Source organism: Callospermophilus lateralis, chromosome 12, assembly GCF_048772815.1.
Source record: "Callospermophilus lateralis isolate mCalLat2 chromosome 12, mCalLat2.hap1, whole genome shotgun sequence".
In the NCBI taxonomy this organism is placed as follows: domain Eukaryota; kingdom Metazoa; phylum Chordata; class Mammalia; order Rodentia; family Sciuridae; genus Callospermophilus; species Callospermophilus lateralis.
The window spans coordinates 86,307,713-86,323,480 of record NC_135316.1 but is presented as its reverse complement, the minus strand read 5'-3'; the positions used below and the strand labels follow the sequence as shown (position 1 = coordinate 86,323,480).

At 37.7% G+C, this 15,768-nt stretch overlaps 1 protein-coding gene across 3 annotated transcripts in view; it reads right to left on the bottom strand.

Annotated features, from left to right (window-relative positions):
- Katnal1 (katanin catalytic subunit A1 like 1) overlaps window positions 1–12,610 on the bottom strand; it is an 82,381-nt gene extending 69,771 nt beyond the window's left edge. The window contains exons 1-2 of one of the 3 annotated variants that reach the window (XM_076872358.1): window positions 12,197–12,346; window positions 11,482–11,515 (exon numbers count right to left, since the gene is read on the bottom strand). The gene's annotated coding sequence lies outside the window, so the exon portion shown is untranslated. Of the gene's footprint in view, window positions 1–11,481; window positions 11,516–12,196; window positions 12,426–12,564 lie in introns of those variants that run through there. The other 2 variants (XM_076872356.1, XM_076872355.1) reach the window with 2 other exon arrangements.
- Window positions 12,611–15,768: the final 3,158 nt, after the last annotated feature.

Here is a 15,768-nt window from a genome sequence, read left to right as displayed (position 1 = left end):
TCATTTTCATTTTTAAATTTTGTGATGAAATTCTATTGGAATAAGATATTCCTTTTTAAGTTTCTACATTTCCTAACCAATACTTTTTCTCATGAGTTGAGACTACTATGACGAGTGCTTCATCTAGTAATGTCAGTCTATGCTGTATTTCTTTAGCATAGCTACAGCATCACTGCGTAATAACAATCTTTGTCAGCTAATTCAATAATCCACACTCCACTGTGTCTTAAAAGCATAACATTCCAAGTTTATTTTTTCATCACTTCTTGTTTTGACATTATAGGTGTATATACTGATAAAACGTAAGAGCATAAAGTGCGTACAGTATGGCACTTGAAACACTGATTACAGTGCACCAAAAAGTAGTGAAAGCACTGAGAATGTCACATCTCTGACACAATTACTCAACTATACCACTCCAGTACAAACGCAGCCACAGACAATACATAAGCAACTCAATATGACTGCATTATGATAAAACTTTACTTAATAGACATTGAACTCTGAATTCATTTAATTTCTACATCACAAAATATCCTTTTTGATTTTTTAAACCATTTTTAAAAATGCAAAAACCATTCCTAGTTCATGGGCCATTCAAACAGCATGCTGGGTTTGGCCCATGGACTCAGTTTGCTAATTATTATCTATAGTTTCTATATTTATAATCTCATGTGGGAAGGAAATTAAACCTAAGAGAAGAAATCAATGAAATAAAAACAGAAAAACAATAGAAAACACTAATGTGATTAAAAGTAAGTTTTTCAGAAAGATCAGTAAAATGAAAAGCCTCTAATAAGGCTGGCCAGGAAATAGGAAAAAAAAAAAAAACACTACCAATATCAGATGAAAGAAGGTTATCACTATAATTAGAGATACTAAAAAGCAAAAGATAGCTTAATGAAACACAAATTCTTTGATAGTCAAAACATACCAACATACCAAAACTTACTTGAAAGGAGTTAACTTATATAAATCTACTTGTCTTATATCAATGAATAAATTGAATTTGTAATTTAATTCCTCCTCCCCCAAAAAGATATTCCAGATGCAAATAGCTCTACTAGTGAATTCTACAAAGTACTTAAGGAAAAAAATAAACAAATTATAAACAAACACTCCCAGAAAATAACACTTTTGACTCATGAGAAATGTGTGGTGGGTAGGTTGGAACTCAGGGACACTACACCACTCCAGCCCTTTTTATTTTTTCTTTTGAGAATTGGTTTCACTAAGTTGCCCAGGCTGGCCTCAAACTTGTGATCCTCCTGCCTCAGCCTCCAGAGTAGCTAGAACTGCAGTCATGTACCACTGCACCAGTCCTAACATGTCTTCAAACCAGCATTATCCTGACACCAAAATCAAAAACATTATAAGAAAACTGCAAACCAATATCCTCATAAACATAGACACAAAGAATCTTTAAATTTTAATCAATCCAGTAATATATAAAAAGGATAATGACCCAATGGGATTTATTCTAAAATTTCAAGATGGCTTATATTTTAATATCAGTCAAATAATATTATGAAAACATAAACAAAACATTACATGATCATTAGCAGATGCAGAATTTGATAAAACTCAACACAATTCATAAACATGCTTATTAGCAAACTAAGAATATAAGAGAATGTCCTCAACCTAGTAAAAGACATCTATGAAATACAGCTAGCCTTGTATTTATTGTGAAAGACTAAATGCTGTCAACCTAAGATCAAGAAGAAAGCCAGAATCCTTGCTTTCACTCTTCTATGCAACATCAGAACCAGAGGTTTTAACCAATGTAATAGATAATAATAAATAAATAAAAATCATACAGATCAGAAAAGAAGTAAAATCACTTTTATTCACAGACAACATGATTGCTAGTGGAGAAAATCCTAAGGCATATAAAAATAATTCTAGTAAATGAATTGACCTTGAAAATTCAAGGTCAATGTTCAGGCAACTGTATTTGTATCTACTAACAAAAACTGCAAACCAGAATCAAAACAGTGAAAACACTCCAAAGTACTAAATACTCAGAGATGAGTTTAGCAAAATATGTGTAAGATCTGTAAAATAAAAATTACCAAAAACCAAGAGAAATTAAAGATAGCCTAAATTAATGGATGTGTGTGTACAAGTTGCTACGAATTGAAACACTCAAACGGGTAAAATGACAATTACCCTGAAAGAACCCATAAAAATCGATGCAATCCCAATCCAAATTCCTCAGCAGTCTTTTTCATTTAAAAAAAAAAAAAAGCTGATTCTAAAATTTACATGAAAATAAAAATAACAAAAAAAAATAACATACAGTAGGCAAAACAGTTTTGAAAAACAAGAGTAATGTAGGAGGACTTATACCATCTGATTTCAAAGTATGCCATAAACTACCGTAGTCAAGACAGTGAGTGACTGACATAAACACACAGATCAATGAAACAAATTAGATTCTATATACTTCCAACCTAATTAATTTTTGATAAAGATGTCAAAGTGATTCAATGAAGGGAGGACAATTTTTTCCATCAAAAAGGTGCTTAAACAACTGGATTTCCAGATTTAAAAAAAAAAAAAAAAAAGTATGAACCTCAACCTTCACTTCACATCATTTACAAAAATGAACTAAAAATTGATTATTGACCTAAATGTAAAGAGTCAAAATTATAAAACTTCTAGTTACAGAGAAGAAAGGAAAAGAAATTTGGGGGGGGGGGGGGCAGATCTTATGGAAATCAAAGGGAGATAACTAGAGGAAAGAGACCAAGGGGTGGGAGGAAGTGCTGGGGAGTGATACTGGCCAAATGACATGGGTATATTGTGTACTGTATGTACAAATACCAACAAATCCCATCAGTATGTACAACTATAACAAACCAACAAAAATTGTGAGGGGGAAAACTATAAAGCTTCCAGAAGTCCACCTACCTCCTAGGTTTTTGCTTTGCATGTTTTTTGTTTTTTGGTTTTGCCCCATGTCTCCAAGCCCCAATTCCTACAGGAAACAGGGCCAGGTTAACATCCAAATATGCAGTAGGCTGAATTACAGGAAAGGAACCCTAAGTTTACAAAACCTGAATCTATTATAGAGAACAGTATGCATGTCTACCCTTTATACCAAAGGGAGATACTGTATCTTCCAAGGCTGAAAGCAAATCTGAGCTTTGCTCTGAGGACAGTCACTTTATCCAACCTATAAAGCTACTGGACTGGCACCTCCCTTCATTCTGGAAAGCCCCTCTGCCACTTCCATTTTTCCTTTTTTATCTATCATGTCTTTCTTTTGCTTGTTTTTTTTCCTTACTTTTATGAAGCACATTTCTACAAATGGGAGATAAAGTTTTTTTTGACTGTGTGAAAATTAACTGATCCCAGTATTCATTATAAACTCCTACAAGGTATACTGTAATTTTGCTTTTAACCATACTTTTGAAATTTAGAATTTAAAAAAAAAAAAACTCCTTTAATATAAATTAGAAGAGTTTCTAGGGCTTTTTACAGGTTAAATTAAATCTAAGGAAGACATGTTTTAGCAATCTCTAATATTTGACAACACTTCTTATTTTGAGTTTACCATGTATTCAAATCATGAATTCCACATCTTACAATATCTACTGTTGACATGATCCAGTAATGTTGCCCTATATGGAAGGATCCAAGTACTACTTTTAAGGAGAGTTCTATTTCAGATTGAAAAGAGCTTAGTTCAAGTTCATATTCAGACCAAGAAGAAGGCACACTGCTTTATTTGGTCCCAGAAAATTAATTATGTGTCACTCTTTCATGACACAGATATAAACATAACACACAAAGTCATGGTTTCAACCTCTCTCTTCAGCTCCATCTCCAACCACTCCCTTCTCTTTGTGAACTACCATCCTCCACAAGGTGCACACACAAGCTTTCTCTCCACACATATTTGAATTAGTTCCTTACAAGACCCACATAACTAAAAAATTAAAAGGTGGCTTGTATCCAGAACATAAGCCCACTTGGGATGTCATTAATTTAATTCTTATTTAATTAAATAATAATATTTTCAATTCTTTTGTTTCCACAGTAATGGTTTTTAATAGGAAAGAAAACATCTTTTCCAACTAATTTTATGAGAGCAAGATCTAACTCAGTTATAATACATAGGAGGCAAAGAAAAAAATTCTGCTTTAAATTATTTTCATTCTCACACATATTTTTCTCAGATTGCTCCTTTTCCTTTTATGAACTATAAACACCTGAAAGTAGATGCTTATTTTAGAAACAATGAAACAGTCTCAACTATAGTAATGTGAAGTAAATAACACTAGTTATTAAGTGTATCAAAAAAATCAAGTTTGATTTTCAGCATTTTATACAATACTGAATTCCACTAATGTGTCTAGGTTTCACATATTTAAAATAAAATGTTTCCCCAAATCACCAAAGTCCAATTTATTTCATGCAAAGTCCAATTTATTTTATGCAATTAAGAAAACACATAACCACAACTTCTCAAATTAATGCATCTTGAAGTTACATTTCAGTAGCAATAAACTAACATACTATGTGAGTACTTATTTTAAATACTTAACTTTGAAAATCCCAATACCTCCCCCTTCTTTATGTTGGGTAATACTCTCAAGGACCATAGCTTGGCCTGAATATAGCTTAATCACAAACCCAGAGATAAGAAAAGAATGCCGATAGTAATGAAGCCTTTTCATTTATTCCCTTACCTGAACTCACAGCTTAAATACTTCACAAACAGAAACAGCTGGCCATGGAACAAAAAAATCTAGAGCTAAAATATTTCTCAGAAGTAACCACAGTAATTTCTGCCCATGTACTAAATTCATTGGCATCTTTAACACATTACAAAAGGTAGAAAATGTGTTTCCTCTGACACTGTGACTCAAGATCACAACTTAAGGCCTGGGGTTGTGACTCAGTGGTAGAATGTTCACCTAGCATGAGGCATGGGTTCGATCTTCAGTACCACATAAGAATAAAATAAAGATTGTGTCTACCTAAAGCTATAAAATAAATATTTTTTAAAAAAGATCTCAACTGTAAATTTTATCTTAAATGCATAAACAACTTTCAAATATGAAAATTATAGTAACAGTTACTGTATACTTGCTCCACAGCAGGCAATGATAAAAATGGCTTTCTAGCCATGATCTCATTTAACCCTCACTACACTATAAAACAAAAACAGTTACCCTTCCATTTAATAAAGGAGGCAGCTGAGACTCATAGATCCTAAATTTGAATCAGGATGTGACTAAGTGAGAGCCTTCCTTGCTCTTTATACTCTACTACCTCAAGTTCCTCTAAAATATATCAGTTCCTTTAAAGTTATACAGCTAGGAAAAAATAAAGGGCTTATTAGTAGAGATTTTAGAAATAAGCTATGTTTCCTATATAATTAAAAGTTATTTCCTTCTTAACTTAGTGTTTTGAATGATATAAAACTTTTAAAACCATCTGCTTCATATTACTTTATCCCATAGTTTTTAAGCAATCAATATATTGTCATATTTATTTGCTCATCCATTCATCATTCAATCTATACCACTGAGTAAGCACCTAAGTCATTATGCAATTACCTACGTATCTGTAAGAAACTATGTAAGGACATGTGGAGTTTACTAACATAATTCCTGACTTCAAAAAATATATAATAATACTGTATTAGTCAGCTTTTCATAACTGTCACAAATATCTGAGAAAAACAACTTAAAGGAGGAATGTTTTCCTTGGCTCAGTCAGTCTATGGTCAGCTGGTTTCAAGGAAGGAACATCACTGTGGAAGGACATGAGGAGGAAAACTGCTCACCTCATGGCAAGTGGAAACAGAGAGAGACAAGAAGGGGCGGGCCCCAACAAGAAACACCAGGGTATGCTCCTAGTGGCCGTCCTCCAAACTTGCCCAATCACCTGTGTTTTCATAACCATCCACTACTCCATTCAGCTATCAATGGATTAATCCACTGATGAGATCAGAATTCTCATGATCCAATCATCTTCCAAAGCCCATCTCTGTACACTGCTACACTGGGGACCACACTTTCAACACATGAGCCTTTGGGAGACATTCCAGGCCTAAACCATAATAAATACAAAGGAAATATTATAATAACAACTATATTCATTATCAGAAAATATGTGTCAAATACTGTTTTCATCTATATTCTCCCTGAGGTAGGAAAGAAAATAAAACAGAACTTACTGATTCCCTTTCTCATTCATTTCCTCTTCCTAACATCCTAGTCATCAAGAAAAATAGAAAGAATAGGAAAACATGGGACAGAAAAAAATACTGAAATATAAAGACACTCATGGGAACAGAGGGATAAATAAGAATAAAGAAACATACTGAAATACAGCAAATGAAGTTATATTATTTGTCCCTACTGAAAACTGTGAAAAGAAATAAAATATATTAAGTGATGAAAGCTATGAAAGAAATAAAATAAACTGTTTTGGGGAGACTATCTCCTTTAAAAACACAAGCATACACCACAACTAAATTATTTATTGAGCATTGACTAGACCAAGGATCCTTTGAGAAAAGAGTCAAAGCTTATTTGTGTATTGCCAGAGGTTGGTACCATGTTCAATATACAGACAAGTGTTTCTTAAAATGCAAGGCATATTTACTTGACAAATGTCCATAAAATTACATTAAGAATTCTAAAATACCTTGGAACATAAATACAACTAGTGTTTAGTAACCAAGCATAAAATTATAAAACACAAAAACAATACCTAGATAGAATTAAAACTATAAAGTTTTAAAATTAAAAACTAAAAATAGCTTCATACCAAAAAAATACTTATAAAGAATGAAAATTTCAAACTAAAGCCCATTTTTCAATAGGCTTTTTAATAGGAGCTTTAATGATTACTAATGGACAGAAACAAAGCTAGAAAGGACTTCAAAGGTCATTTGTTCCCCTTCCCTACCTTCAATTAGCACCACCATCAAACCAGTCCTAGCAAAAGAAACATACTTTTTTTTACCCCACCTTGGAAAAGGACTCCATTTTTAACTACTCTCACAATGCCTTGAATTTATTTGGCAAATGTATATTACAGTTAGTGAAAGGAAAGTGAGGAACCAGAGACAGAGACCAGGCAGAGAGTTTATTTGTCAAGATGACAAATAAAGGCCATCTCTCCAAAAACAGACAGAGGCAAAACAAGCTTGGGGTTCAGGACTCTTAAGGGGCAGGAGAAGGAATTAGAGCCAGGCGGGTCTTAATGCAGTTAAGGGTGGAGTTGGTATGAGGGAGTGGTGAGCCTTTCTCAGGAATGCCCTTGGGCAGGAAATAGAATTTTTTCTTAAAATGGTGGCTGTCACTTAAGATGGCCATCCAGATGCTAAGCAAGGACCTTACAATTAGTTTATTAGGCATTCTATCGCATACATTCCCTAGTTCTACCATTTGTAAGTATAGCTAACACTGGAGAGAAAAATGTTTAATATTGCTGAGTGGATTAAAATATGCACATTTTTATTCGCAAACTGATGCTCAAATATCACTGAAATTAGAATATACCTCAGACTAGAAATGAGTTATAGCCAGAGAATCAAAGAATTTTAGAGCTATTGAGATTTCATACCATCCAGTAGAACTTCCTGTTTTTTCGAAGACAAAAATACATTACTATTAAGGTTATAAAATAACACAGCATTTAAGGAAGCTTCATTTTGGGGAGGAAAAAAAAAGTTAAACTATAAAATCAAATCATTATTTTATAATGTAACTACTAGTGGATATACCTGCTTAACATAAAATGTAAAATCATAGAACATGCCCTTTTTCTCAGACAGAACAAAGTTGCTACACTGTTAGTGATGGGAGGAAAGATGGGGAAGAGAAAGATGTTGTTATGGAGTAGCTTATGGTTTATCTCCATTAAACTGTTTAATCTTTCCAAAAAAAAAAAAAAAGTATTAACAACCTTTATGAGATAAAAAGAACAGGTTTGAAAAGTTGTCAATAATCACACAGAAAATGAGCTATAGTTCTAGAATTAGTCAACAAAACTGTTTAACATCTTCCACTGCCTCACATTCAGTAAATAATACTTAGGGAAACATTCTTCATATAAAAAACATAATTGTAAATATTGAGAAAATAAAGTATTGAACAAAAGGTAAATAAGAACATTTCTAACTTTACTGTTAAATTTATGAAAAACAGACAATAATTATTAGCTAAATGGACAAATCTTTCTTTTTTTTGGGGGGGGGGGGGGCGGGCGGTGAGGGGACCGAGGATTGAACTGAGAGGTGCTTTGCCATTGAGCTATATCCCATCTTTTTTATATTTTGAGACAGGGTCTCGATAAGTTACTTGCTCAGGGCCTTTCTAAATTGCTGAGAGTAGCCTCAAACTTGTGGTACTCCTTCCTTAAGCTACTGCATTGCTGAGATTATGCCACCATGCCTAGCATACAATTTACAGTGGTTAAAAAATGATCCAAATGCCAGTTCTTTGCCTGGATTCTCTTCTCTCCAGCTACACATTAGGTTACTAGTTTCCCCAATATTTTAAGCTTTTCACTAGTAAAACAAACAAAATTTAAGGAGAAAAATCATAGGACAGCATGTTTTACAGTCATCATACACTACCAATTTCTAGCTTCAGCTCAGGGAAACAATTCTTGCTTGTACTAACTCAATTCATCTTCCACAGTGGCTATTCCAAATCTCCATTGTTCTCCTGAAACCTTAATCTCTTCCCACATCAGCTGACCTTTATTGCTATCCACCTCTTAGAGACCATAGCTTTCAACTTTCGTCTACCATCCAATGTACAAATACAAAATCCATTCTCACTTTACCTTTCTCAGTGCAGCTCCTTTTATCAACTCTAGCACACTGCCAAGGAATACAGCTCGCACTTAAATGATAATTGTTAAAGGTAATGAATTAATCCAAGACCAATTCACACTGCTCATGCCATCTCTCCCTAAATTGTCAGGGACCTCTACCAGCTCTTTCCTCCTCCTTCATCTTCAAACATTTCCTCTTTTTGGCTCTTTCCCTTGTTAGCTTATAAATCCTCCCCGCCACCAAGAAAAAAAAAAAAAAAAACAAGCCCAGGAAACATTTTTAGCTACTATCTCCTTCTCCTCATAGCCAAGTGACTGGAAATTTTGTATTAAGGAAGAACTGTCACATTGGATAAAGATATAAGACTTAAAAAAAAAAAAAATCTTGAACTTTTTTTAATATTTATTTTTTAGTTGTAGTTGGACACAATACCTTTATTTTATTTATTTTTATGTGGTGCTGAGGATCAAACCCAGGGCCTCGCATGTGCCTAGGCAAGCACTCTACCACTAAGCCACAACTCCAGCCAGAATCTTGAACTTTTAAAGAGACATATTTAAATATTATGCATAAAAAGAAAAGCTGAGGGCTGGGATTGTGGCTCAGTGGTAGGTGCGGGTTTGATTCTTAGCACCGCATGTAAATAAACAAAATAAAGTCCATTGACACCTTAAAAATTTTTTTTAAAAAAAGATAAACTTGAGTTTAACTTCAAAATAACCCAGTTGGGGGGAAGGCTTACAGATGAAATAAAACAGGCCAAGCCAGGTTTAACATTTTTAAAGAAGAAATGCTTACTGATCTTCACAACTTTTTAAATGATTTCTATCCAGTAATTCTCTTGGACACTTCCCAGTGCTTATGGGCTCTCTGCACCACTCTGCTTCCTCCCTTCCTTCCTCCCCTTGGTTGTTTGTTGAGCTTTCTACCAGTTCCTCCTCTCCTGCCTCCTAACTTCTTCAGTCCCATCTGCGCACTCTTCTCCACTTCTTCTCCAACATGACCCCCTCCTCCAAACACACACAGACCCCCACTTTAAATGATGTGCTTTCAAAGAGTTCCATATTCAAACTTCTTGCTTTTTTTCATTTCTTCTCATTCCTTCTCAGTGAGCTGATCATTCTCTTCTGCAATACTTGAATGACTTTATCTGTATGTAAACCTCCATATCCAGCACTGATCTCTCTCAACTCCTGACCCAAAAGCATCTCCACCCAACTGTCTCACAGGAACCTGAGCAAACATTCAAAACTGAACTTATTTTTATCTTTCATCTCAACAAAAACCTGTTCCTCCTCATTTCAATCAAAAGTTTCAGTATTCTCAGTCACCCTAGCCAGAAACCCAGGCATCGTATGTCTTAGGGTTCCAAATCATTCTAGCTCCCAACATTCAAAGCCTTAAGTCATATCAAATTTACTTCTTATATTTTATTTCTCAAAGTCATCTTTCTGTAACTCCAACTGCTTAGTTCAGGCTCTTTTCGTTTCTCTACTGGACCTTTTTAATTTTCTACAATTGGTTTCCCTACCACCACTCTAACCTTTCCTCTAAGTCCATTCTCCACACTGCAGCAGAAGTTATTTTTCTAATTCAAACCCAATAAACTGCTACTTTGCTGGAAATTCTTCAATGGTTGCCCCATGTTAAGAAAAGTTCTAAACTCTGATCATGGTACCAGGAACTTTAAGATCTGACTTCCCCAATACACTGCAAGGATTCTAGGATCCAGTCATATAGAATTATTGAAGGCTCCCCAAATACAAAATGCTCACTCCTAAATCTATCCTTTGTTCATATTATGCCATTTGCTTAAAATGGCATTCCTCATCCTCTCTCTCCAATGAAACTTATCCAACTTTCTTAACACAAGACAAGTCACTTAATGCCAAAGACCTCCCCTGACCTCATTAGACAGAGTCATGATCTTTCTACTAATTAGGGGAGAGAATGCCATCAGTGGTTGAGATTATGACTTATATCATGAGTTAGACCCACCTGGGCTCACTTTACCAAATAAGACTTTAGGCAAAATCTCTAAGCCCATTTCCTCATCTCTAAATAACAGTAGTTAACTACTTCACTCATTTGTTATGAGGAATAAATAAGGACTACCTGCAAATAACCCTGCACAGAGCTTCTCACACAGGCTCAGTTTAACAAAAGTTAATGTTGTATGATTATTCCCACTGAATTTATTAGTGATAAATTAATAGCAACTTGCATCTACCACACTACAGAGACTACATAAGTGTCCATGCCTGACACTGGCAATCTACTATTTATCTCTTCATTCTCACCACTTGACATAATATATGGCAAATAGGTTACTGACAAACTGAGTGAACAAAACAAAATACTTCAAATCCCTATACCATGTAAGGTCCTTTTTTCCCCTAGTGGTCTTATGAAACCTACTTCTGCCTCCAAGTACATAAAATTTCTCCTTTAAGTAAATTTATAGAGGTTCAGCATTTTAATTGAGAGAAAAAAAAATTGTAGTGTTCCTAATCTTATGTTTCTTGAAACTTAAAAAAAAAATACACACAAAAATAAACTCACAATACTAACAACAATTTCCCAATTCACTCCATAAAATACCAATATCCACCTTTTGAAATTTTTTAAAACAGTCAAGGTAGGTTTTTTAAATCTGTCAGCTTCCTTACCACCAGTCCTTGAGTCTTGTAACTAAGATGTATTCTGCAGCATTAAAAAAAAAAAAAAAAAAAAAAAAGGCATTCATCATTTTAAAAACATGCTCCTTAGGAATTCTGAAAAACACTGCAACAGTCAAAGAAAACAATTACTACTCCCCCCTACTTTGAAAGGAAAAAAAAAAAAGGCAGTGCTTTAAACGTTACTAGTAACTAGTTACCAGTAACTAGTCTTCAAAATATGTGTAGGCAGGGTTCAAACTAGTGGGGAAGGGGGCCGGGGAGGACTCATTTCACAACCTTGAACCTCTACAGATAAAATGCAGAATTGCAAAACGGTAAAACACCAGATACTCCATATGACAGCAATGTTGTCTTTTATCCACGTTCACACTCATCATTTAAACATAATTGCCCTTTGAGAAATAGAGGGGTTTAAAATAAGTATGGTTAAATACCTACAAATAAACGTAACTGGGAAAGGAGAAAAGTCTGTTAAATTTCGGTCTCTCTGGTCTCACGCCAAATTCGTGCCATACATACGGTTCAGAACCGAGAGACAGCAACCTGGGAGGGTCAGAGGCTCGGGAGGCGCGGAAGGCCCGAGACCCTGCAGCTGGGGCGGCTGCTCCTCCCGGAGCCTAAGCAGGGCGGTGGCCCGATGGGGTGGGGCTGGGCGCTGCAGCCCCGGCGGGCCAAACCACAGGGCGGGAAGCCCACGTCTCACCTCCACTTCCCTCTCCCAGCGCATAGAGCCCAGTTCCGCGACCACCCAAGAGCCCCCTCAAGACAAAGAGACACAGATTCGCCCTGTCCAGGTCCGCACAAAGTTAATCTGTCTTCCCTAGCGGTCGGGGCCGCCGGGCTTTGTAGTTCGCCGGGCCAAGTCGCCCCTCCACCGCCTTGAGCCCGGCGAGCCACCGAACTACAATCCCCACGATGCCCTGCGAGTCCCCGCGCTCGCGCTCCGCTCCCCTCCCCACGCGGCGGCCCGCGCCCCAGGCACCCCGCCGCGCACTACCCCGGGAGATAGGGCTGGGCTGTCAACTCGGGCGTCCCACCACCTGCTCTCCTGCTCTCTCGCGGATTCATTACCTAGGTGCTGCAAGCCGTAGGCCGTGGGTGATGTGGTCCAGGTGGGGTGGGGGTGGGGCGCAGGCCGCCGCCGCAGAATCCGTTAGTTCGCGACGTGCGTGAAAAGGCGGCGGCGGCGTACGGTTGCCATGACAGTCGCGCGGGGTGGGGGGTGGGGGGGCGGCTCTGAGTTAGCTCTGGGAGGAGCCTGGACAGCCCGCCCAGAGGCGGGGGAAAGGCGGCGCGAGCGCGCACCCTGGGAGAACCAGGAGACCGTGACGTTGGAGAAGACGGCTGGCTGAGCTGGGCGGGCGGTGACTGAGGAGCTTGTGCCCGGGCCTCGGCGCGCTCCAGCTAGCTGCCTTCGGGGAGGAGCCTGTGGCGTCAGAGGACCTAGCGTCCCCACGGGCGCCGCGCTCGGCTCAACTCTAGTTAAAAGGCCGCTGGTCCAGTTCCATCCCTCGCAGACCCTGCGCCCTTGGGATGTGTGGAACCTCAGCCTGTTCTGTTGGCGCTTTGCATCAGTCAAATCGAATTTGCAGTCTTTCCCACATCCCCTTTCTGCCATTCTCCAGGGAGTAGGGTAGAAAGCAATCATTGGGGATGATGGAACGCATACTTGGCCTTGGTTCAGGTTTTAGCACTTGCAGATGGCATTGCTCTCTACTGACTTGGGAGCTATGATATACATTAGGCAATCGTTTGTGGACTCTGCGGGATCGTCAGTGTAGTATAATCTGAGGTTAAGAGCGTAGGCATCTAAAATTGATTCTTGGTTCCCTTGCTGCCGCTCAGGGGCACTTCACTCACCTGACCTAAACTTCTTGGGTGCAAAATGGAAATACCTGCCTTACAGTTCATGTGAGAAAGAAACGCATTATTGCTGATGAAGCAGTATAAAGCAAAGCCTGGCGTCCAACAGTTGCTATCAAATATTAGTAATTTAATTCATCGTGGTAAAAGTCAGATTGGTTGGTTGGCTGGCTGCGGCAGGAGGGGTTTAGCTGGGGAGGGAATTTGCCTTAGTAATGATAAAACTCTGTATCAGGATGAGGTTGTAGCTCAGTTGGTAGAGTGCTTGCCCGGTATGCCCAAATCCCTGGTCTACATCCTTGATAGCACCAAAATAAAAAGGAAAGAAATGGAAAAGAAGCTCTATATCTTACTAAGGGTTTGGGTTGTAGAATTATCTGGTTGTAGAATTATCTGTTGTCGGAATTTGGAATGGCACCTCAAGATTTGTATAGTTTTGCTGTATGCAAATTTACCTCAAAAGGAACATAAACATTTATTGTTAGAGCTCTAAAAAATAAATAGAGATATTCTAGGCCCAATATGCAGATTTTATAGAAGAGGAAAGTGAAGCCTAGAGATTTCATAGGAAAAATGGAGAGGGGTGGAGAGTGAATTGTGGCCTTGTCATTTTCTGATAATAAATGTCTTTTAAATTATAGTCAAAAATAGCAAGCTACTGTGTTGTTAGTTAGGGTCACTCTGTCCCAGAGATTCTGTTGAAATTGACTCATCTCTGTGGAGAGACCAATGTCCTCTTTATGATTGAACGTTATGATTGCACACTCCCTAGGGCCATACAATCTCAAGGTCATTTCTGACTTGAGTTCTTGCTGTCTCTGAACACTTAGACTCTTTCACATGTCACCTGCAACTCTTTTCTCTCTATTTCTGCTGTCACATAATGTGGAAATCAACCCCTTCTCTTTTAGTTGTTTCAATAGCACGCTCTTCCGAAGATTTGGAGCAGCTGAGGGGTTTTAAATGAAGGACACAGAAAAACTAAAATTATAATTCCCTTTTCTTAAGAGTCCTTCACTTCCCCGAGGCATTTTTATCCACCAACTCTATGTCTTCCGTATAAGCTGCAACTTCCCACTGTTCATAATCTTTCTGTTCCCATCTCCCCTCATCTTTCACAGTACTTTTAGTTTCTCCATCTCCTAATTGATGCCTTCAAAATTACCTATAATTACTAAAATATTTGCCAGTTTTTTCCTATGCAAAGAAAGCATCTTCTCCATGAAAAACTCTGGTGCCAGCTATTAAAATATTAATTCATCACAGCATATATCTCCATATTCTATTTGATTCAGTCCACAAGGTAGTTAATAAATATTAAACAGTATAAAGCAAAGCCTGGCGTCCATGTGTGACCTGTCCAGGATATTTTCATAAGTTCAGTTATGAAAAAACATTTTATTATGCCCATAAAGGTGGTTTACTCTATTTAGTGTAAGTAAGAAAGCAGGTGATAATAATTGGAATCCATTATCTAGGAGAAAGAAACCAAATTCTAGGTAATTATAGCTTATATTTTGCAGAATAAATGACAAAATTTAAGTCGTGAAGTCCAGAACAAAATCTGAGCATTAAGCCATGATGATATCCTGAAAGACTCGACACCTGGACTTCTCACCTATAGCACTTTGATCACAACTCTGCATACGTAATGAGCATATAAATAGATTCTCCTTTACTCCTGGATAAGATGATACTGATCTGCTACCAGCTGAACACATGTTCTTGTAGTAGGGATGATAGGTTCACCTGATCCATCTCTCCCTCATCTGGTTTCCCTTGTGACCAGTCACTTGTCTCTGCAAAGCAGCTGGCCAGAGTTGTAGGGCTGTCTGCAGCCATGAAGAAGTCTCCAAAGGTAAGGTCCCAATGCATAACCCTCCTTCGTTTTTGATGCCAGAATTCCAGAGAATCAGTTTGGCAGGACAAGCCACTTGAGAATAGATGACAGCAAAGAAAGCAAACAGCTGCTCTATAGTGAGCTGGAGGTGGCAGTCACGCAAGGGAAGGCCATGAGCCACTGAAGCACAGCTATAAAACTCCTCACAGGCCAGGAACAGCTGCAAAAGAATAAGGATCAACAAGAAACTATTATTTTTCACTGGACACTTTGGACCCATTCAAGTGATAGTTTAATGCACTGAACAAACCTAAATAAATGAAGCCGAAAGTAGCAAGAGATTAATACACACAGGCCATGTGGTCAAAAGCCCCACTCTCATTAAAGAGACAGTGCTTCTGGTCCAAGGTCAGATGTTTTTCCTGGGTTCTCAGCGTTGGCCTCTGTAGCAATTGATGTTTTGATCATTCTTCCTGGTGGTCTGTGACCTTGGTTCTCATCAAAGCTTTTCAACCATCCCTCAGTATATTATTTACCAGCTCCCAAGGTTCAATCTCTACACCCTCTGCATT